This window comes from Pleurodeles waltl, chromosome 6 (genome assembly GCF_031143425.1).
Source record: "Pleurodeles waltl isolate 20211129_DDA chromosome 6, aPleWal1.hap1.20221129, whole genome shotgun sequence".
Classification (NCBI taxonomy): Eukaryota; Metazoa; Chordata; class Amphibia; order Caudata; family Salamandridae; genus Pleurodeles; species Pleurodeles waltl.
Genome location: NC_090445.1, coordinates 920,119,488 through 920,144,180, shown reverse-complemented (window position 1 = coordinate 920,144,180; position 24,693 = coordinate 920,119,488). Strand labels below are relative to the sequence as shown.

Sequence of the window (24,693 nt, the reverse complement as noted above, 5' to 3'; positions counted from 1 at the left end):
TAGGGCCTTTATAGGTATTACCTCCTTCTGTCGTCAATGAATTCCTAATTATTCTCTTTTGATAAAACCGTTTTTGCATCTCACCCACAAAGATTGTCCTGAAACAATTGAATGGAATGACGATTTTCAGTTTGGTTTTGATGAATTGAAAAATACACTCTGCACAGCACCTGTACTGGGTACGCCTGATTATCGTAAAGATTTTCAGTTATATGTGAGTGAGAGAAATGGATGTTCACTATCAGTGTTAACCCAAGAGCATGGCGGCAAACAACGCCCCTGTGCTTATTTTTCGGCCCTACTGGATCCAGTGGCCCGTGCACTCCTGAGTTGTCTACGGGCAGTAGCCGCTGCAGCGGTCGCAGTGCGCCAGTCGGCCGGGATAGTCATGGATTCACCCCTCACCCTGTTGGTCCCACACACTGTTGATGCACTATTAAACAAAACAAAAACACAGCATCTTACTAATGCACGATTAATTTAACTACTTATGAACCAACACTTTTAGCTAGTCATATAACATTAAAAAGGTGCAACACGCTCAATCCTGCCACTTTATTGCCAATTACTGAAAAAAACTGAAGATTCTTATGATGACATACTTGACTGCATTCTCCGGACGGAGGATGAAACAAAAGGGAGAGTGGACTTACAGGACACTCCACTGAAAGACCCTGATGGCATATTATACGTAGATGGCTCATGCATCAAGCTACCCGATGGCACTACCTCTGCTGCCTATGCAGTTACAACAGCTACCACTGTAGTTGAAACAGCTAGAATACCACATAACTCTGCTCAGGCCGCAGAATTAATAGCTCTAACACGAGCCTGTGAGTTAAGTAAAGGACTTAATGTGAATGTTTACACGGACAGTCAGTATGCATTTGGCGTAGCACACAATTTTGGTCGCTTGTGGGCAGAACGAGGATTCCTCACCTCATATGGGACACGTATTCAACATGGGACCCTTATAACTAACTTACTTTCTGCCCTGGCATTGCCCAAAACAATGGCTATCATGAAGTGTAGTGCACACAAAAAGTTGACAGATGAAACTGGACGGGGCAACGACCTAGCCGATCAGACAGCAAAAGATACAGCGTATGCAAAGACAGGACACATGTATGTGGTAGATAGTACAGAGAAGGTTCGTCCTCATGAAATATTTGGGAACACGGTAGAGAGTGTCAGGAAGATACAGGATGAGGCAACTGAACAGGAGAAAAAGGAATGGGAAGAAGGGAAGGCCAAGTCAGATGAAAATATGCTGTGCTGGACAGATCTGTCACAGAGGGAAAGATGGATGTTACCCAATGCTTTCGTTCTGCCAGTAGTGACTATGGCCCATGGTCCTGCACACGTTAGTGTGAAAAGCATCTGTAATTTGCTTGATCCGGTTTGGTCTAATAAAAATATCAGAAGAGTAGCTGACCAACTGGTTCAATCCTGCATGATTTGTTTACAACATAACATAGGGAAGGGTGCCTAAGTCCCCGCTGGGCATTTTTCACAACCAACGTATCCCTTTGAAGTACTACAAATGGATTATATTGAGATGAAAGGTGTAACAACTTGAAATATGTCCTAGTTGTGGTCTGTATGTTTAGTAAGTGGGTAGAAGCTTACCCTACTAAAGATAATACTGCCCTTACTACCCCAAAGGTACTTCTGAAGGAGTTCTTCCCACGGTTTGGGGTCCCAATGTGTGTCTGGTCAGATAATGGGAGTCATTTTTGTAGGGCAGGTGATGAAAAGGGTGTGTAAAGGGTTGGGCCTCCGCCAGAGGTTTCATGCAGCTAACCACCCCCAGTCAGCAGGACTAGTTGAAAAATATAATGGCACACTTAAATTGAAGATGTCAAAGATATGCGCAGAACGCGGTATACGGTGGCCGGACGCGTTGCCCCTGGCTTTAATGTCTGTCAGGATTACGCCTCACTCTAGATCAGGGTTGTCACCCCATGAGATAGTGATGGGAAGGCCAGCTAATGTCTGAGGGGTCCCTCGACCTCACAAGTACTCAGAACTAGAACATCATGTTTTGATGGACTATTTAAATGAACTCACTAATTCTTTGCGTTCTATTCACCAACAGGTGCGTGAAGCACTCCCATCTGTATCCACTGATCCAGGTCACAAGATACTACCGGGTGACTGGGTTCTCACAAAGAATTTCCAGCGGAAAAAGAGTCTCGACCCCCGATGGAAAGGTCTGCGACAGGTCCTTCTTGCTACTCGAACAGCAGTTAAAGTCGAGGGAGCTAAGAATTGGATACATGCATCCCACTGTAAGAAACTACCCCTATTCGTACCCTCTGATGAAATAAAAAGTGGTGACCACCCGATGACTGAGGACCATTTCAGCAACACTACGCGGAGTGATAAAAAACAGAACGACAGTGTGCTGCAGGAGGTTCCCTCAGATTTAGGTCACACTGAACAATTGTTTCCTGACCATACCATAACAAAGTCCACAAGATACGATTTCCGCCCACGAAAATAAGAAAAAGAACAATGAACTGATTGCTTGTCCCATGTATTAAGTCTGACGATAGCTGCAGGGCCGTGATTTTGTCTGTCGGGCGGACCAGAGTGTGTCAATAGGACTGCTGGTATCACCCCACAATGAAGCAACCACCAGTCACAGGCAGCACTTAGGTCGGACTGAACTGCTAGTGGGACAAGCAATAAAGAGAAATGGGTGTTATACAAGAAGACAAGAGGAAAAAGAAGAAAATAAGTAATTTAAAAAGACTATTAGGCCCACGTATCGCTTGTCTCACCATAACAAAACTATTTTTGGTACTTCTGTCCTGCATTGGGTGGGTAATACATGATTCTGATTCAGAGTTCTCCCCAACTACGCCACCACCTTCAGAACACAGCCATGTTTCCTTACCACCCCATGAGGAAGGACGACGTAAGGAATATGAAAACAATACCTTCATATATATGTTACATCAACATCAGCTGGCTGTAAATAGAACAAATTGTTGGATATGTGGCTTGCTACCGAGTTCCGTGCAAAGAAGGTTGCCATATATTTAATTCCCTTTTTCTTTTGATGGCTCCTGCAGCGCCTGGTATGAACTATCAGCCATTTGGGCTACCTCAATGGATGCTACTAATTCCGGACTATTGGTCACCCACCTATACCGGTTGTGCTGGCCCACTGGAACAAGAGTTTATGGAACAAAGGAAGAAAAGTCAGAATATGCTAACCGACGAAATAGGTCTACTGACATATATTTTTTCATCCTTTAATGCCACACCCCGGATTGGCTGAAGATTTTTTGTAACACAGGTCAAGGCTCCACTTTCTTTTCAGAAAAGTGGTAATAGAAGTGTAGGTGCCAGTAACTGTAATGCTACAGTAATATTGAATGGAACTAATTGGCCTACCATGATACCATCACAAAACTCGTATTTTGTTTGTGGTAATAATGCCTACACCTCCTTGGTACCCACCTGGACCGGCATGTGTTACATTGCTTGGTTACTACCACCAACTTACACAGCTGGCCTTCAACACCACAGGACTCGGAGAGGGGTAATATCTGCAGAAGATACCTCAGCACAAGAAGCATTGGACTACTTTAAAGGAGTCCTTCCATTTTGGGGCCCTATGATGAACAGTAGGGATATCAGACATCTCACACGAGTCGTGGAAGCAACAATAAATGAAACAGCAGGAGCTCTGAGTAACATCACTGCAGAGCTCGCTGCTGACCGCCTTGTTATTCTTCAAAACAGAATGGTTCTTGACATCATCTTGGCGGACCGTGGTGGAGTTTGTACTTTGATTGGATCGAGCTGCTGCGTTTATATACCAGACAATGCCCCTTCAGTGTATAAAGCTATTTAAAGGTTGCATACGATAGCTTCCACAATACACCAAGACGAAGGAACATGGTCCTTAACCGACTGGTTTTGGGGCTTGATTTCCCAATGGGGCTGGAAGATACTAATATTCCTTTTTGTGCTCGCTGCTGTATTCCTCACCTGTTGTCTTTGTGTACAGTGCCTACCTGCTTTGTGCGGTTGCTGTATGGCATCCCTTGCCCCCTGGCCTGTTCGCCCTCCTCAACACACGGCTATGCTGTCCCTTGAGCAGGAGATAAAAGACCTTATGTCCATTAACAGAGACACTGAATGATGTTCAAACTTGCCTCACAATGGCAAAAAGAGGGATTGAGAAAATGTACATAAACTTAATCATACACCATAGCTGCTAGGCATCTGTTTATCTTTATTATGTTGCCATGTGCTCGACAAACCTCCTGAACTTTGATGACTGACCTTGTGCTCGCAGCCTTGGGCTGCAATCTGCTTATCGCTGTAATTTACTTGTTCTAACCGTAGATCCGAGACTTTTTGTGCTTAATCAGTAACTGCCAGAACAGGTTTGTACAGGTCGTTGCCACCTCCTGCCAGTAGCATCTGTACCTTCTCCCACCACACGTATAACCCTGAAATATTCTGAAGGGCGCAGAGGACCTTGAATACGCTAGGGGTGGAGTTGTCCTCTGACTAAGCAGTTTTGTGTGTATATAAGGTTGGGTGCCATAGAGTTAAGGGGCAGCCTCCATAGGATAGTCATTTGACTGTCCTTGGACTCAGTATTAGCTCGAGCTATAATCCATGTAATAAACTTCTCTTTACTCCTCCAGTTGGTGATTCCGCTTGATTTGTGTACTCTCTGCTAAACTGACCCTGAGGACTAGGGTGTCCCTCCACCGTTGGGAAGGAGACCCCAGGTGGGGATTCTATCTTTCCTGGTTCCTCAGTGACTCCAAGGGCTAGTTGGCTGGCCTCCTGATCAGAGCCTCAGATGCAGAACAGGCTCCATCTTCTTTGAACCCAGCACCTGGACACTGCCAACTGTGTGTCTTGCCCTCCCAAGTGGTACCACCCCAGTCTTAAGGTGCCACCCCAGTTTAAAGGCATTCTGCCAGCCCATCTGTGGTCTCAGCCGAATCAATCCAGCATGGCTTATTGCCCCAGAAAATGCTGCATCAAAACCAATGTGTGATGCATCCCCAATGCAAGACTTCACATCACAGCCCTACAGTTCACTGTAACCACTGCTGCACAAGGCATCCTCGTTGCAGGCCATCTCATCACCAATGGCAGGCTAGATGGTGACACAGAACTTTGCTTTGCAAGCCCCACAACCACTACTGTGTGTTGCATCTCCACAACATGACATCTTGTATCGCCACTGCTGCATGACACACCCTCAACACCATACTCCACGATGCTCTGCAACCAAAATTTAATGCACTCTGTTCAACAGGCCTAACTTGGTCCCTGTTGCTGGTCCACGTTCTACTTGGGATGCTACCCCACCCAACTGGCACTAGTTAGAGAAAGTGCAAGCATTCCTCCCCATCACCTTTTATGTGTTTGATGTACCGACTAAGAGGGAAGAGTGTGCCTAGATGTGGATTATGTGCTCACTGTGCCACTGGAACCAAGATATACCTAGCTGATGAGCCCTTATTAGGGCAAAAGCAATCTTAGGTTGCGTGTGTTCCTTTTCAGTAAGGACATGGCCTGGCAGCTCGAGCTGGACTGTTCGTCGAGCTGGACTGTTCCCATAAGGAGCAGACCTAAGGCTGATTTGCATATGGCTGGGTCCAAACTGAGGTGGCATTGTGAACAAAAGAATGATGGGTTGGCGTTTGCTCTTTCCACATAAATGTTTGCGATTGCATATCTCCTTTTCTACTGACAGAAGTTTGGGCTTTATATTATTTATTTAAAAATTACTCTATTTTTCTACATTGGTGTGGGAGGAGTTTTCTTGTGTGTGTTTCACTTTATTACTGTTTGAAGTGCTGCATAAATACTTTACCTATTGCCTGCAAAGCAAGCCTGACTGCTCTGTGCCAAGCTACCAAAGGGCTGAGCACTGGTTAATTTGTGACTTCTCCCTGACCAGGATTGTTGTTGCTACTTGAGTAGGCCACCCCACCCCCTAGCCAGTAACCCAATTTCTTGCACTGGTGCTCAGCAGTGAAGATTATGACTTTGTTTTGTGCAGTAGCATAGACTGCTTGTGTGGCGTTGAAAATAAGTAATCTGAGATCAATTCAAGACTTAAAATTCTCCCTGGTTTTCTGACTGGCTGTTTTTCCTTTTTCTAAAAATAAGTTCACTACCTCTTTGTTTTGTACCATGGAGATGGAGATGCTCAATGTTGACAGACTTAGCAGGGCTGAGCTGCAGAAACTCTGCAAGGAAAGAGGGCTGGTTGCACGGAAGAAGGGCACAGAAGCTGGACCTTCAGATAGCCTTCTGTGGCTATGAGGATGTCACAATGATGCAATCTAATCCTGAGGGGTCAGAGGAGGAGAATTGTGATGAGGAGGCACTGGATTTAGAAGTTGAGGGTGGCCTGGCTGTGGGTGCTCAGCGGGAGGTCCCAAAGGAGAGAAACCATCCCTGTCCAACTGACAGAGAGCTCGGTGTGTGTGCAGGAAGCAGTGTGTCTTCACAGAGTATGTCCCCAGAGAAGTTGGGGAACAAGAAAGCAGAAAGGGAGCTGAAGCTGCAATTGCCCAAAATGAAACTGGAGGCGCAAACGAGGAAGGCTAAAGCTGAGAGGGCCATGGTGGAAAAGAAAATGCTGCTGGGGCATGAGATAAGCCAACAGGAGCTAGATCTCAAAGCTAGACATGCCTCAGAGCCAAGCAACAATGGTGACTGCCTTACCCCAGTGTTCACTGGATGAAAGAGGGTCCACATCCCAACGGGTGCATAACTTTGTTGTGGACATGACATAGATAACTGGTTTGAGACCTATGAGATAGACCAGGTCCCAGAGGAGGATTGGGAAGGGGGGTAGTCTCTAGAAGCATTTTCCCAATAAAGGGAGGGATGCTCTGTGAGACCTTGGGAAAAGTGCCAGGATGAAGTATACTTTATGAAGGAGGCAATGACCAGGAGGTATTGGCTGCCCGCAGAAAAGTATAGGCAGAGGTTTAGGGGCAGCCAGAAGCTGACCAGGCAGACCTGGGTGGATTGTGTCTATATCACTTTTACAAGGCACTGAATGGTTGGGTGAAGGGCAGTAAATTGAAGGATTACCAAGGGCTGTATAATCTGACTCCTACACAGCAGATGTTCCATCTTTGTTTTACAGATCTGCATCAACACCTTGAGGATAGTAAGCTCACTGATCCCAGGGAGTTTGCTAGGGAGGCTGACTACTGGATCAGCACCAGGGTCCACAAAAAGGTATCTGGGAGGACTCCGAAAAGAGTGGCCAGAAGAAGAAGGAGAGAGATAAAAACAACAAGAGTTCCTCCGAGGCCTCTAAATGAGTTCACAGGGAGAAGGGGCTCATTCCTAATCTGGACACTATAAGAAAAGTCTTGTGGATAAAAATACATGTAATATTGTCCCTAGGTGCTCTGAGTGCCAACAGTATGGGTATACCAAATGAGATGCCAAATGGCCTAAAAGAGCATAGCCCCCCCAGTGGTGGGCAGTCCCAAGGGTTGACCAGAGTAGCACCTTGGGGAAGAAGTGGTCCCAGTCAGTACCTGGGTGGGCAGCTGAGATTTCCTTAGTGTCTCTGGGAGACAGAGAGAAAGTATTGAAAGTCCACATGCTTCATAATACTTCCAAGTATCGGCAACGGGTCATCATTAATGGGCAGAGGATGGAGGCTCTGAGAGACATATGAGTCAATATGTTTACTGTCAGGTGTCATTTGGTGTCCGCAAAGCAGGTGATACTCAATACATTTCACCAGGTTGTGGTAGCAGACAACTGTGAGAGGTGTTACCTGGTCGCACTGATTCCCTTTGAGTTGGGGATATGGTCTCAGTTACCTTAAGGTCGGTGTGAGCCCTGCCATGCCTTGCTAGGGAATGACTAGGAACACCCTACCTGGAAAGAAGAGGACCTCAAGTCACACCTGGAAATGGTGGGGTAGCCCGAATTGGTCTGTGTAACCACTTGGTTCATTGCTGCCCATGAAGGTAATCAGGACAGCCTGGAAGAATGACCCAGACAGTTGAAAAGAAGGGGGAAGGACAGAAGCAAGGGAAATCACCCAGTGAAACTCTGTGGTACTGGTGGATGAGGTGCCAGAGGAGCATGCTCCAGATCCTACCAGGGAGGACACTGCTTCCCTTGGAGACCTGCTAGAGCTTGCCAGATGGCAATTTGACAGTGGCTCCTTCGGGAAAGAGTCCTACAAGGCGCAGAGTAGCACTTTAAAACATGTTCCAGGCCTGCCACTGCAGCCTCAATGCAGTGTACACTGCCATGTTGAATTGGCATTTAAAATCCCTTGCCAATCCTTAAACTCCCTCTTTAATACCCCTAAGGTAGGCCCTAGGTAGCCCATAGGGCAGGGTGCTGTGTAATAAAAAGGAAGGACATGTACTAATATGTTTTACATGTCCCGGCAGTGAAAAACTCCCAAAATCATTTTTCACTACTGTGAGGCCTACCCATCTCATAGGATAACATTGAGGATTCCTTATTACCTTTATGAAGCTGTAAATCCTGACAGGGAAGGAGCACATGTGTCATGTGTATTACCAATGGAATTGTAATAATAAATTCTCTTTATTGGTAAAGTCGGATTTATTATTACAATTTTGAAAATGCCACTTTTAGAAAGCTGACACTTATCTGCTCTTAGCCCTGTGTGCCAGCAGCCTGTCTCCAATACACATCTGGGGTGGGGTGACTGCTGGGCTTTGTGCATTCCCTCTAGACAGCCACACACAATGGGAGCTTAGGTGTGACTTGATGGGCCCTGATGGACCATTAACTGGCTTAATGGGGGGCAGAGCTAAGCACAGTCCAAGTTGCACCTGAATGGACTGTGCTCTGTCCACACACACAATAGGCCTAATAACCCTGTATTGTCACTCCAATCAGCTTGGAGCCAGGGCAGGCGAGAAATGGGATTCCTTGCACTTCAAAGCCACTGTCTGGAAGCTCCTCCCACCTTCCAGAACCAGGGCACTAAAGTATAAATACTGGACCTCAAACACCACCAGTTCAGTGCACTTCTAGACCTGTGGATACTCTGCAAGGAAGAAGGACTGTTACAAGAACTGCCACTCTGCTAGACTTCTGGTTTGCTGAGCTTCCCTCTTGCCTGTTGAAGGAGAATTTGACCTCCAACCCTTCATCTTGAACCCAGGACCCCAGAGTGACTCAAAGGACTAGTCTGCTGGCCTCCTGATCTGAACCTCAGGGACATAAAGGCTCCCAACAGCTCCTGGACCCATCTTCAATACACTCCTGACACTCCAAGAGGTGCTTGTCAAGTCCTGGGCCCTTGGAAGTGGGTTTGTGGCTCCTGAAATCAAGTTTTGGGGCCTTTGTGACTGCGAGGGGCCAGCTCACACTAGAACCGTGCCGCTTGCCTGAAGAAACAGCATGGGCGGCCGCAAATTCCTCCCCTTGCACAGCAAGTCTCGCCGCACGTGACCATGAGGCTCCAGCCTGCCCATCTACAATGCTGAGTTTACTCCTCATTCCTGCGGACCACTGTCAATGATGTTCTCCTTGCTCTAGGCAAACGTATTCCCCCTGAACTGGACTCTTGTCTCAATTCTTAAGAATGTGAAACTTCAGCGGTACTTGTTGGGACTGTATCCGACCTACGCTCCATGGCGGTCGGGCTGAACGTTTTACCAGACAGCCCCAGTTGGCTCTGTATGCTCTTAGGCAATATAACTAAGTTTACTCTTTAAAAATTCATATCTCAACTTCTACTAATTGGATTTCTGTTGTTTTGCTCTTGTCTTGTTCATTAAATTAAGAACTATTGTTCTGTGCAGTATCTTTTTTGGTGTGGTGTTTTCACTGTTTGAAGTGTTGCACAAATACTTTACACATTGTTTCCAGAGTTAAGCCTGACTGCTCTGTGCCAAGCTACCAGGGGGTAAACACTAGTAAACTATTAGTGTGTATATGAATTACCCTGACTAGGACTGTGGTTCCTGTATAACAAGGTGCCTACCTCTCCCAAATAGAAACCCAGTTACTAACAGCGTTTTTTGAACTTCTCTATGATCTTCCTGTCAGAGGACCTCTCAGTTTAATGAAGGAGGGGTGGGAGCAAGACCCAAGAAACCCCCTCAGGATGTGGTTAGCTACATGCTAGCCCTCAGTAACCAAATGCAGACTTTCTGGAATAAGGCTTCCGAGAACTTAGAAGCTATCTAGGAGGTAATAAAATGGCAATATGATCAGAAGGCCATCCTGGTAGAGTTTCAGGCTGGCCAGAAGGTGTGAGTGATGGAGTCAGTTGAAACCAGAGGCCTCCAACATCAATAGCAACAGAAAAGGATGATGAACGGAGTGCTGAATAATGCAAACACTCACCCCCAGTCGCAGATCTGGGTTTAATCCATCGTTCTTTTGCTCACCTTGCCACCCCAGTTTGAACCCAGACATATGCAAATTAGTCTTGATCATGTTCCCTATGGGAATACTCCATCCTTTTGTGTTGCCCTAAGTGGGAAGGGTATGCCCAGACATGGGTCCCTTGCTCACTATGCCACTGGATTCAAGATAGCCTGGCTGATGAAGGGTGAGACCCTGAAACCGTTCCTAGGATGCTTGTTTCCGTTCCAGGGAGGACCTGGCCTGGCAGTTCGGGCTGGACTGATCCCATGAGGAACAGGGTCAAGACTGATTTGCATATGGCTGGGCCCAAACTGGGGTGTCATGGTGAGCAAAAGAACAATGGATTAAACCCAGATCTGTGACTGGGGGTGAGTGTTTGCAATGTTCAGCATTCCGTCCATCATTCTTTTGTGTTGATAAAGTTGCCCTAAGTGGGAATGGTATGCCCAGACGTGGGTCCCTTGCTCACTGTGCCACTGGATTCAAGCTAGCCTGGCTGATGAAGGGTGATACCCTGAAACCGGTCCTAGGATGCTTGTTTCCGGTCCAGGGAGGACCTGGCCTGGCAGTTCACGCAGGACTGTTCCCATGAGGAACAGGGTCAAGACTGATTGGCATATGGCTGGGTCCAAACTGGGGTGGCATGGTGAGCAAAAGAACGATGGATTAAACCCAGATCTCTGGCTGGAGGTGACATGGGCAAGGCCCTTCCTTGCCCATGAATTTTGAATTTCTCCCACTCAGAGCTTTCCCCCCCAAGCGTCAGTGGCTTGAGCAGGGCATCGTCCAACGGTTATCCAACTTCGTGAAACCTTCCTGGTGCCTTGCCCCACTGTTGATTTTTGACTTCTATTTCACAGACAAAGTCAGAAGGTAAAGCTTTCGACCGGAACAAACAGGATTTCTATATTTGACCTGTGTCCCATCGGAGTTGGCCTTTAATCATACCTAGGCCCAGTCAAGTGCAACCAGATGACTCTGCGGTTGGCACTTAACAGTTTTAACAGTATTTTTATTCAAAACTATATCTATCTATATCCATATATATATATATATATATTATTATTTTTTTCATATCTTTGGTTTCCTTATTGAATTTTGATGTTTTGGTGTCATTTTGTTCACTAAACTATTATATATACTGGAGTGTAATTTTTAATTTTTATGGTCTTATCATTGTGGGTAATTCTAAATGTTTAACACATAGGTGGTCATTACAACCCTGGCAGCCGGTGTTAAAGTGGCGGTAAAACCGCAAACAGGCCGGCGGAAAAAAAAATGGAATCACGACCGTGGCGGAAACCGCCAACATAGACAGCCACTTTAACACTCCGACCGCCACAGAGGTACAAACAAACACAGCAGCGGTTACCGCCAACAGACAGGCAGAGGACAATGTACCGCCCACACTATTACAACCCACCAATCCGCCACCTTTTCCGGGGCGGATTCACCGCAAACAAAAACATGGCAGAAACAGGACTTCGAAGGGAAAATGCTCACCTCTACACACCCCACGAGGAATCAGGACGCCATGGAACCCGAGCTCCAGATTCTGCCAGCCTTTATCTTCCTGCTCCTCTACCAGGAGCACGAACGCCAGCGGCAAAGACCACGGTGAGTACTGCACCTTTGACACAGGGGAGGGGGGAGGGACAAAACAGTGACACACACACGCAACACCCCCACTCCCACCCTCACCCACTACAACACACACGCTAATACATATTGATACATAACAGTTACACCCCCCAAACTCCCCTAGAAAAAGAATGCAAGGACAAAAGGAAATGAGTCGAATAATTGTGACATATTCAATTATATACATCAAAAATATTTACAAATATATACATTTATACCATGTACAATTATATACACCAAGAACACAAGTCCAAAGGATTCCACCATCGTAGTCCGTGGATCACTGGGCCCAAAAGGCATGGGCGAGGCACACACTCAATACCCGAACAAGACTGAGAGAACACTGCAGGAGCATCAGCTAGAAATAAAACAGGCACCTCAGGGGGAAGGGAAGGAGGGGCACCTCAGCCAGTTGAGTGCACGACGCCAGATCCACGAGGGGTTCCATGCCCACAGTTCAATCCTGGGGAGTGCAAAGCCACAGTCTCACACGTCTCTACAGTCGGTGGTTTGTCCACTGTTCAATCCTGGGGAGTGCAAAGCAACAGTCTCACAAGTCTCTACAGTGGGTGGTTTGCCCACTGTTCAATCCTGGGGAGTGCAAAGCGACAGTCTCACAAGTCTCTACAGTGGGTGGTTTGCCCACCGTTCAATCCTGGAGAGTGCAAAGCCACAGTCTCACAAGTCTCTACAGTGGGTGGTTTGCCCACCTCTTTATCCTGGGGAGTGCAAAGCCACAGTCTCACAAGTGGATAATAGTCTCCACTGGTTCTGGAGGGAGCTTTGTGCCCAGAGTGCTTCATCCTGCCAAGGACAGAGGTAGTGGATGCCTTTCTCCACTGGCTCTGGAGGGGGCTTTGTGCCCAGAGGGCTTCATCCTGCCAAGGACAGAGGTAGTGGATGCCTTTCTCCACTGGTTCTGGAGGGGGCTTTGTGCCCACAGTGCTTCATCCTGCCAAGGACAGAGGTAGTGGATGTGATACTCCACTGGTTCTGGAGGAGGCTTTGTGGCCAGAGTGCTTCATCCTGCCAAGGACAGAGGTAGTGGATGTGATACTCCACTGGTTCTGGAGGGGGCTTTGTGCCCAGCTTGCTTCATCCTGCCCGTGGCAGACTCAGTAGCGTCGGTATCGTTGGCGCTCACTGGCCTGCGGTGCTGCTGGCGGTGGTGTCCTGGGCAGCGGTTCAGCTGGTGGCGGTGTCCTGGGCAGTGGTTCAGCTGCTGGCGGTCCTGTCTTGGGCAGTGGTTCAGCTGCTGGCTGTCTTGTCTTTGGCAGAGGGCTGCTGGCGGTCGTCTCCTGGGCAGCGGGGCTGCTGCTGGCGGTCCTGTCTTTGGCAGCGGGGCTACTGGCGGTCGTCTCCTGGGCAGCGAGGCTGCTGCTGGCGGTCCTGTCTTTGGCAGCGGGGCTGCTGGCAGTCGTCTCCTGGGCAGCGGGGCTGCTGGCGGTCTTGTCCGCCGTGCTGATCTTCCCAGACTAGCCGGTTTTACTGTGCCCCTTCCCCACCTTGGATGGTGTCGCAGCTGTCTCCACACTCCCAACTGTACCCCTGGGAGCAGCTTTGGTGGCTGATTTCTTTCCCCTCTCCCACCGGGCACTGTCCAACTTTTTATGCTTGACAGGTGGGGGACTGTCCGTGCTGTGGCTCCTTGCCACACTGGCTGCCCTGCTGCCTGGTGCACTCCATAATCCGGTGACCACTGGCACCACTGGTCCCGCCGATGTTGTGGCTGAGGTGCAAGGTGGGGACCTGGAGAGTCGGGCCCTAGGAGACTGAAGGGGTGGGGGAGGTGAGGAAAAGAGGTCAAGGTTGGACAGGAAATGTTTCTTAGGAACACTGGGATGGGTAGCTGGAGGGGGTTTGGGAGTGGAGGAAGAGGTTGTGGTTGTAGGAGGTGTACGTTTGCTGACTTTGGGTGAAGGTGCATGGGCTGGAGGCTGTCGTGAGGTGGATGGCTGTTGGGTGGGTGTGTGGCTGTGTTTGTGTACCTTGGGAGGTGGCCTCACAGACACACTGGGAGAGGACACAGGGGATGTGTGAATGGTAGTGGGGGTGGTGACTGCACATGAGCGGGGTGTGGTGGTGTTTGTGCTGGTGATGGACGTAGTGGCTGAGGATGTAGTGCATGCAGGTGTGAGTGGAGACGAGACTGGGAGGGAGGAGGGAGACGAGGAAGACACAGTGGAGGCAGTGGATGTTGTTGTGTCTGCATGTGTGTGATGCTTGCGTGAGTGCCTGTGGGATGTGTGGTGCTTATGTTTGCCAAAGCTTCCCTTTTGTGTTGAGGTGTGTGCATGCTGGTCTGATGGTGTGCTTGGGATAGGCTGAGGTACAGGGGTGTGGGTCTGGGTGGAAGAAGTTGGAGGGGGGAGGCTAGAGACAGGGACAATGGCTGCCATCAGTGCTGAGGCCAGAGTCTGAAAAGCTCACTGAAGGGCTGCCTGACCACAGTGAATGCCCTCCAGGTATGTATTGGTTTGTTGCAACTGCCTCTCTACACCCTGGATGGCATTCAAAATGGTAGACTGCCCAACAGTGAGGGACCTGAGGAGGTCAATGGCCTCCTCACTGAGGGCAGCAGGGATGACTGGGGCAGGGGCTGAGGTACCTGGGGCAAAGGTGATGCCCACCCTCCTGGGTGAGCGGGCACGGGGCAAAAGCTGAGGGGCTGCTGGGAGGGTGGTGCTGGTAGGGGGGGTGGCGCTGTACCTGTAGATGCAGGGGGCACAGATGGAGCCGCCACCGCAAGGGAGCTCCCATCAGAGGAGGAGTCCGTATCGCTGGTGTCAGCTCCTGTCCCCGCCGTGGAGCTCCCCTCGCCATCCGTCCCACTGGTGTATTCACTCTGTAGTGTCGCCCTCCAGGGCCATGTGGGATGCAGCTCCCTCCTGCTCCGGTGCCACTGCTCCTCCGCCTGATGATGCTAATGCACACAAGACAAGGGAGACCACAAAAAGGGGGGGTGGGGAAGACAGAAGAAAGACATGTTCAGTGCATGCAATACCGCTACCGTTGGCGGACACGACAGACACAGAAGCCCCCTGCACTACGCTGCGCACTTGGGGTCCACTACTCAATCCCTGGGCATGGCTTACAAGGCTATGGCTGATTTCTGCACACATGGATGTCACAGGAGCCTGACTAGGTGTAGTTGACACTGTACACAGGTGGGGTGGGGTGCCACAGGGCCTGCCTGAAGAAGGGAACTTAACTACCAAACTCGCCCTGGCCTAGGGGAACCCACAGCCCACCTCCCCCACCCAGACACCTACAATGCGCGCTGAATCAGCAGAATGAGAGTGTACTCACCCCCTTGTTGCTGCTGTGATGCCCTCAAGCGCCCATGCAACTCCGGGTATGCAACCGCCAGGATCCTGAACATCAGGGGGGTCGTGGTGCGACGGGCACTCCTCCCACATTGGGAGGCCATCCCCAACTGGGCCTCCGCCATCTTCTTGCTCCAGCGGCGAATGTCCTCCCATCTTTTCTGGCAGTGGGTGCTCCGTCTGTGGTAGACCCCAGGGTCCGGACTTCCTTGGTGATGGAACGCCAGATGTCCTTCTTCTGGTGGGCACTGACCTACAGGAATTGTACAGGGGAAAAAGAGAAGTAATTACCAACTGCACCGTCACAGTCATTGGCCTGCATCCCTACCCTTGCCATGACGCACATGCACTCACCGTTGTTTCATGAACGCCTCATTCTCACTCCCCCTATCTTTCATCCACCCCACTCCACACAGGCATTGGCCATACAACATGCTCACAGTGTACTTACCTGTTTGTCTGGAGGACCGTAAAGTAGCGTGTACTGGTGGAGGACCCCATCCACGAGTTTCTCCAACTCCTCTGTGCTGAAGGCAGGGGCCCTTTCCCCAGGCACACGAGCCATTGTCTCTTCCAGACTGAGGTTACAGCAGCACTTGCAGTGTAGGTCCTCTCCTGACGAAGATCAGGTATCGAGTGATTGAACAGAGAGAAAATGGCAGTCACGTCTGTGGCGGTGCGTACCTTCACCACCGGCGTACATCGTCATTGGCTCCTAGGACCCATAGAGTCCAATGTTAACCAATGCAGAATTGCGCCCCAGTCTTCGACCGACTACAGCGACGGTGTAGAACGCCAGCGCAGTTACCTCATATCCCCTTGTTTCACCTTACAGGTTAGGCAGCTGCCATTTCAGGGGCCCAGATGGCATAATTTTTTACTGCGTCACACATACCTAGGCCTTGTCTAAACACTAATACAGGCAAATTTTGATTTATGAATATTTTCAGAGTAAGCTGTGTTTACGTACCTCAGAGTTGGTTGACTCTGTGCTCGCTATTCTCCTCCATAGGCACCGTCCGCTGGGGCATGTGAGGAGATGGCGGCATCCTCCGGTGTACAGACCGCTGGTGGACCTGTTGACAATGGATGAAAGACATGTGATCATCACCTACAGGCTTGATCGTGCCACAATCCAGGAACTGTGGGCCCAGTTGGAGCCAGACCTGATGTCAGCTATCCGCCATCCCACAGGAATCCCCCCTCAAGTGCAGGTGCTGTCGGTACTCCATTTCCTAGCAAGTGGGTCTTTTCAAACAACTGTGGCCATAGCATCAAGGATGCCCCAGCCTATGTTTTCCAACTTGTTGTCCAGAGTGTTGTCTGCCCTGCTGAAACACATGCGGAGCTACATCGTTTTCCCTCAGGTGGAGGATTTGACTACAGTGAAAGGTGACTTCTATGCCCTGGGACATATCCCCAACATCATAGGTGCCATTGATGGGACACATGTGGCCTTGGTACCCCCACCGCAGGAGTGAACAGGTGTACAGAAACCGGAAGAGTTACCATTCCATAAAAGTGCAGATGGTGTGTTTGGCAGACCAGTACATCTCCCATGTTAATGCAAAATTCCCTGGCTCGGTGCATGACGCTTACATCCTGCGGAATAGCAGCATCCCTTATGTGATGGGGCAACTACAGAGGCACCGGGTGTGGCTATTAGGTGAGGACATGGACCCAATACAGTGTGACTAGGTGTCTGGGTCTGGGGATGACCCTAAGAGTTAGTGTGTGTCTAACAGTTATCCTTCGCCATTTGCAAGTGACTATGGTTACCCCAACCTGTCATGGCTACTGACCCCAGTGAGGAATCCCAGGACAAGGGCAGAGGAACACTACAATGAGGCCCATGGGCGAACTAGGAGGATTATAGAGCGGACCTTCGGCCTCCTGAAGGCCAGGTTCCGGTGTCTACATATGACAGGTGGTTCCCTATTCTACTCACCAAAGAAGGTATGCCAGACCATCGTGCCCTGCTGTATGCTTCACAACTTGGCTTTGCGATGACAGGTGCCTTTTCTGCAGGAGGATGGTCCAGATGGAGGTGTTGTGGCAGCTGTGGCGCCTGTGGACAGTGAAGACGAGGAAGCAGAAGAAGAAAACATTGACAACAGGAACACTGTGATCCTGCAATACTTACAGTGAGACACAGGTAAGACGACAACACTGCCTGCTACTTCTAATTTAAATCTAATGCCTCTCTACTGTCTGTCATTTTCACCCAGTGTATGGTCTGTGAGTTGTCACTTTCCCTTACGATTTCACAGATGTGGGTCCAACTGTGTGACATCTGCTTTGTTTCCTCATGGACTATAGCTGTGTGACATAGGTATGTTGACATTACATTTGAAAGAGCATTTTGGCACTGTAATTGCTAATACACTATTTCGAAATCACAGACTCCAGATTGTTTGGTGCTCTAAGGGAGTTTATTTAAGTGCTCAATATTGGAGGGGGTTGTAAAATGGTGAGGGGTTATGGTGGAGGAATGTCCATGGCAGAGTCCAGTCTATTAGTCTCACAGGTGCATTGTCCAAAGGGGGATAGGAAGTGGAGCTGGGGCAGTTTAAGAATGGACAGGGTGACAAGGTGGGACAAATGGATGACAATCAGGGTGGTCTCATTTCTTGGCAGGGGTCTTGGCATCGTTCTATGTCTTTGTCCTGGATCTCAGGGACCGTTTGCGGGCGATTCTCCCTCTGCAGGGGGTGGGGTGCTGGTGTGGTGGTCCTGTGGCGGTGCCTCCTGTCCACTAGCGCCGGCGGAGGTGGTGTGCAGTTCATCGTCCAGGCTAGTGTCAGGGGCCCCTTGTTGTGCCACAGTGTCCCTCCTGGTGTTGATGAGTTCCTTCACCACCCCTACAATGGTGCCCAGGGTGGAATTGATGGATTTGAGTTCCTCCCTGAAGCCCAAATACTGTTCCTCCTGCAGCCGCTGGGTCTCCTGAAACTTGGCCAGTACAGTTGCCATTGTCTCCTGGGAATGGTGGTAGGCTCCCATGATGTTGGAGAGGGCCTCGTGGAGAGTGGGCTCCCTGGGCCTGTCCTCCCCCTGTCGCACAGCAGCCCTCCCCGTTCTCCTGTGTTCCTGGGCCTCTGTCCCCTGAACCGTGTGCCGACTGCCACTGCCCCCAGGTCCCTGGTGTTGTTGGGGTGGTGGGTTAGCCTGGGTTCCCTGTAGTGGTGGACACACTGCTGCTTGACGTGCCCTGGAGAGAGAGGTATGGGCCCGCTGGGTGGGTGCTGTGCTGGTGCTTCCAGAGGGGGGAAGCCCTGTAGTGGCTTGTGCCAGTGTGAGGGGAACCGACTGTCCCGAGGTCCCAGGTGGGCCGGGCTGGCTGTCTAGATCCAGTTGGACAGAGCTGCTGTCATCACTGTGGGCCTCTTCTGTGGGTGGAGTGGACATGTCTGGACCTGGGAAGGGGTCCTGCAGGAGTGTAAAAGCATGATTAGTGCATCTGTGTATGCCATGGTTTGCAATGGGTGGGTGACCGTGTACCCCAGTGCTTGCATTCCTGTGTAGGACCTTGTGTGTGATGATGGTTTAGGGGGGTGTATGGGTATGTGCAGTGGCCATGCTTTGGTGATGGGTGTCCATGCTTCAGTGTTGCATGCAGGGCTTGGCGTTGGGATGGGTGGTTTGTGATATTGGGACATGTGTGAGGAGTAGGAGTGATGGGGGTGAGGGCGAGGGTGGGGGTATGTTTTAGCATGCAGGTAGGGTGGGGGATGAAGTAGTGAAAGATTTGACTTACCAGAGTCCATTCCTCCAGCTACTCCTGCGAGGGCCCTCAGGATGCAGAATAGCCAAGACCTGGTCCTCCCATGTCGTTAGTTGTGGGGGAGGAGGCGGGGGTCCGCCGCAAGTCCTCTGTACCACAATGTGGTGTCTGGAGATCACGGAACGCACCTTCCCCCGTAGGTCATTCCACCTCTTCCTGATGTCATCCCGTGTTCTTGGGTGCTGTCCCACTGTGTTGACCCTGTCCACGATTCTTCGCCATAGCTCCATCTTCCTAGCTAGGGTGGTGTGCTGCACCTGTGATCCGAATAGCTGTGGCTCTACACGGATGATTTCCTCCACCATGACCCTGAGCTCCTCCTCAGAGAACCTGGGGTGTCTTTGCGGTACCATGGGGTGGAGTGGGTGATGTGTGGGGTGGTGTGTGTTGTGATGTGAGGGGTGATATTTAGTGGTGTGTTGTGTGAGGTGCGTGGATGTTATGTGGGTGATGGTGTTGAGTGCCTGTAGATGCTCGTTTGTAGATGGTGGTGTCTCTCTCTGGCCTTCAGACGCAATTGTTGTCGTAGGGGGTTGTGGTTGATGTGGGTGGGTGTTTTATATTGTATTGGGTGTGTGAGAGTGGTGTGTGTATGTGTATCAGGTGTGTGTGTTTCGAATTGTCAAATGTGATAGTGTTTTGTAAATGTGTGTGTATTTTGAGCGCGGCGGTGTGTACCGCCAATGGAATACCGAAGTTGAAAGACCGCTGCGTGGATTCGTGGGTCGTGATAGTGTGGGCGTATTCCTGTTGGCGTGACGTGAAGAATTTCTTATCGCCAGTTTATCACTGACCTTGGGTGTGGCGGACTTGTGTGGGTGTCTAGATTTTGGCAGATTCCGGGCTTTGGGTCATAATGACCGTGGCGGAATTCCGCGGTCACGGCGGTGTGTTGGCGGTCTTCTGCACGGCAGTAAGTGGCTTTTACCGCCAATGTTGTAATGACCCCCATAATCTTACATTTTGCCTGCCTGTTAAGGCTGCAGAGATTGAGCTCAGGTTTAAATTACTGAAACCTTTACTGGAACTAACAAAATAGAATGCCATTATAATTTGAGTTGAACTCAATTCCACCCCAGCTAATAATTCACTTTTAACAGCCACGTATTATAAAAACATTAGTAGCACTGTACATAATAAATATTGCCTTGCTCAGAAGTACTTTTATTTTATAACATTAGACGGGTGAATAACAAGCAGCTACAAAGATTAAATGTCACAAACAAAATGCCAACAGTTATCCACACTAAGAACATTAACTTACGTTGTACTCTTAATTATATATATATAGCCTGCTGGCCAAGTTTATCAACTAGCGTAGCTCAGTGAAAGGAGGCGCCTGAGGCAGAGATACAAGCATGCTAAGGGGGTCTCTGGTTCAGATAACCCAAAAGGGTAAAGTGTCTGGGGCAGCAGGCTGTATTTATTTAATTTTACGTTACGGCTTGAATCATAATACACGACCTCAGCAGGTACGTGCATTTGTAATTGTACAGACCCACTCAAAACCTGAGTCGGGTTACAAGTTACATGCCTGGAAAAAAAACATCCGCAAGGACCTGCACGTACTAAGGTACGGTCCTCTAAACGCCGCAGAGGTCAAACTAACCATTAGAGTGTGTGTAAAGACTCCAGAACAGTTCGCTGTTCCAGATTGAAATACGTTGCTCCTAGTTTGTGTCCCTAAAGCGAACAGAGCAGCCCTTGGGATCAGCTAACTCGAAACCAATTAATCGTGAGGAAACGTATTCTGTTTGTGGATAGAAAGACTGGTGACCTCGGATTGGTTGGAGGAATATGTGTCAGGGATTGGTCAGCAAAGCAGTGTTCAGATATGTAGTGGCTGAGGTGCCTCATTTACTGCACACTTGCTTCCGATTAGCTGAGAAAGTGCTTGCCGGTTGTTCATTGGCTACAATGGTTTTCCGTTGCTTGCTCGATCGCCGGCAAAATATTTGCCTGGTGCTGTCTGTCGCCGCCTTCAGTCAGTGGCGGGCTGCTTGACTCTTAAATCTTCATCAGGAGTGAGGTAAGAACTGGGCGAGCTCTGAGTACACGATCACGAAAGTGTCCCGCTGCGCCATCAGCCTGACACCCGCCGCTCTGGCTTTATCTGTTCCGCATCAGTCCAGCGCCACTCCCGGTCCTTGGCTAAAGCTCCGTGGCTCTCGCGTAGATCGCCCTTCACAGCACAGGCGAGGAGTTGACGTCCAGCTTTTCGTTTCGTACCATTTGCATCCGCCGCTGTGCACCCGCAGGTAGTAGAGCTCTAGGCTGCGGGCCGCCGGTTGCACCCCCGGACATGGATGCCTGAGTTGGGTGGGAGCGAAATGCACCGGAAATCAAGCCACATGTACCTTATTTGGGTTCTCCACGTTATCATGAATTAACCTGTCCTTGCTGTTTGCCCTAGTCCGATAATGTACGTTGAAAGTATCCTTGTAGAAGATCAATATTTATGTTGCTAGCAACTGTTGCTCTTTTACAAACCGGGCTACTCGGTGGAAAAGTTAGAAAATTCTACGCGGAGACACTGCCGTGCTGGGACTGTAAAGCCAAAGTATGAGCCGACCAATTGAAAGGTTTGGAACGGACATTTACACACAGTTGGGCGAGCAATTAACAGACATTTAAATCCAGAACCAAGCGTGCGGCTTGGCGCTGTGAGCCCGTGCACGAGCCGAGCCTTGACAATATTCCTCAAATAACGTATTAAAATATAATGAGGTCTCTTCAAAATGAATGAAAAAAAGCAGTGGTTAATGCATTAGTCTGTGGGGTAATAAGAGGTGTGGGAACATTGTAATCCTGCTCGGAGAATGGTATGAGTGCTCTCTGTACATGGTGAGTGGTGCATGGAAGAAATTTGAGAAGTATCTGTGTGCAGGGTGAAAGTGCCTTAGCGCATGGTGATTGATGTGTATTCATTGCAGAATGAGAATTGTGTGAGTGTACAGGGTCAGAGATGTTACCCTGTGCAAGGTGAGAGGTGTGCATGAGCGGTATGTCAATAGTATAAGTGCAGGATGAGCAGTTTGAGTTTAGGGTGTAGGAGGAGGGTGCTGGCGCGTCCCGCTCTCAATATTTTACTCACTCTGAGACTCGCTTTAGGCCGATGGATCTTTTGACCCTGTTCGAAGTCTCCTTAGAACGAAATAGTTATTCAACATGTTAATCAATAGATCAATAACGTCGTCAATAATCACAATAGCAAGTCAATCAAAGTAATCAATGGCATCAATAAGACTCAGAAACCACCATGACCTTTCAGCCATGAATAACCACACAGAATTTAGTAATATTTATGATATTTATTCCCTATTGATTACAACTCTAATATCAAGTTTATTAGTCTCAATACCAGAAGACACATCAACATTGTCACAATATGGCAACTCGAATAAGACTTCATCAAAGCAAAGATCATAAACATTAGCATATAGCATGACGTCAACATGGATCAATCTTAGCAGAGTATCATTAGTGCATTATTCAACAAAGCATAGATTCAGTCATTTGTCTATTTGCGTCATTCAGTGAACTCCTTAACTAACCTCGATTTAGCATCAGCATGTTGGGCTTCATGCAAAACAATTTAGCAACATCAATTTGAAAAACCTCTAACTAAGGTCTCTGTCAAAAGAAGCAGTTGGTACCTAGAAAGGAAAGGCAAACAGACAATTACATTTGCATTATATAGTTACCCTCTGTAATGGGTCAGCATACAGAGTCAGTCTTCGTCCTCAGGACATCAGTTGATTCACCATCAGCCAAGAAACACAGCAAAGTTCGGTGAGGCAGGGTAAAAGGGGTACTTCCCTCATAAGGAGGTAAAGTATAAACGGGCAAGGTAAGTAGGATAAGAATGATTCAAAGAATCATACTGCAAAGTTTTTAGGCATAGTGACAAAGTGTCTAGATAACGGCAAGAATGGCTGCTTCGGAACTCTCTTCTCCTTGTGTCAAAGGTTTTTATCCCTTTTCTGTTGTACAGTCCCATAATTCCTAATTGGGTGAGTTTGGCGCACTATTATCTCCATGCAATGGTTTACCAGTCAGACCATCAAAATTGTCACCTCATAACAGTTCTCACTTAGTTTATTGGTTCTTGTGATTGATGTCTTCAACAGGCAGAATGTCCGGTATGATTTCATGTTCATGTGGTCCTCTCGCATCTATAGTCAGTAGTTCAATTGCCTATACCGGTTTAGGCGACCTTGTACCTTTTGCAAGTCTGCACTGTTGCATTCGGCAAAAATGTTTCCTTGAGCAAGTCGAATTTCATGAGAACGGATCCACTACGGTTACATACATCCTCTAGCTTTTGGGAATGTACGAGTAAATGTCCTTCAGCAAGTCAGCACACTGCACGTTAGAAAAACACATTTAATATGAAACCGGACAGCTAGGCCTCGACTCATGCTAACTAAGGCCTAATGATTAATTAGCAAACCTTAACATATTTAATTCATAATACTAGTTCAAAATCATACATTAATACATTAATTCTTCATTATCAGTCAATTTAATTAATGATCGTATATATTGGTGGCCACTCCCCGTGGGCACATTTCGAACACACGTTTTAGTAAAAACACATTAATACATTTTCTATGCTGCATTATTAGGCATTAGTTCATAAACTTCATTATAAGATCTACACTCTCACAAGGGTGAAAGGAAGGAGAGCTGGGTGAGAGATATGTCAATGGTATGTGAGTGCTGAGTCAGCACTGGGTGAGTGGTGGGTAAGCAGTATCTGACTGCCAGCACAGTGTCAGGGTGACTGTGCAGAGTAAATGGTGGGTGTGTGTGTGCAGGGTGAGTGGTGTCTGAGAGTAGGTGAAAGGTAAGTGACTGTTGCGCAGAAAAAATTATATTTATCATACAGAAAGATTACCTCTTTCAATAAAATCTAATTAAAAGAGTGCACAATTGTTTCCTCTAATTCACCCTATTCAAATTTTCAAGTTCATGAAATTGTGAAACATGAGCACTTTATTAAAAGCAAAAAACAGGGAGGAATATTAGCTTCTGTTTGGTGAACTATTCAACCAGCTGCAAGACTTTCTCCCTTTTTGGTGTAGACCGTCATTTATAATGGCTGCTCTGAGCCACTCTTTGGAAACTAGTAGAACTATACCCTACTGTTGCTTAACTATTCTTAGCTAGCTGTCTGTGCAGGGTGAGTATTGGAAAAGGAATTGTGATTCCAGACTCGAGCACTTCACAGCCTCAAGCTTGATAGCAAAAATACATCTGGCTTATGGATGTAAATTGAGCCTCTTCAAATAGAGTTCAGTTAGTAGAGACAGCCATTTTCCTAACCCTGTAGCGCAGAGAAGCTAAAACAACGGTGCCACAATGAAAGGAGCAACGTATCATAGGGCACAAAAAATGGAACAAACCCCATCACTTCCCCGTCTTAGAATTCACTAATGTCATGATTTGAAGATAGTACCTTCACAGCCACTGCAACCTTGCAGATGCCACTTCTGGAAGCTCTGTCTAAAACAGCACTCGAAGAGCACTGCTTCCTGTGTGAAGAGGCCC

General features: G+C 48.5%; 1 protein-coding gene across 4 annotated transcripts in view; it reads left to right on the top strand.

Annotated features, from left to right (window-relative positions):
• The first annotated feature begins 21,009 nt into the window (after positions 1-21,009).
• C6H10orf143 (chromosome 6 C10orf143 homolog) overlaps positions 21,010-24,693 on the top strand; it is an 84,266-nt gene continuing 80,582 nt past the window's right edge. For 2 of the 4 annotated variants that reach the window (XM_069239732.1, XM_069239734.1), the window contains exon 1: positions 21,011-21,169. The gene's annotated coding sequence lies outside the window, so the exon portion shown is untranslated. Of the gene's footprint in view, positions 21,170-24,693 lie in introns of all 4 variants that reach the window. The other 2 variants (XM_069239733.1, XM_069239735.1) reach the window with 2 other exon arrangements.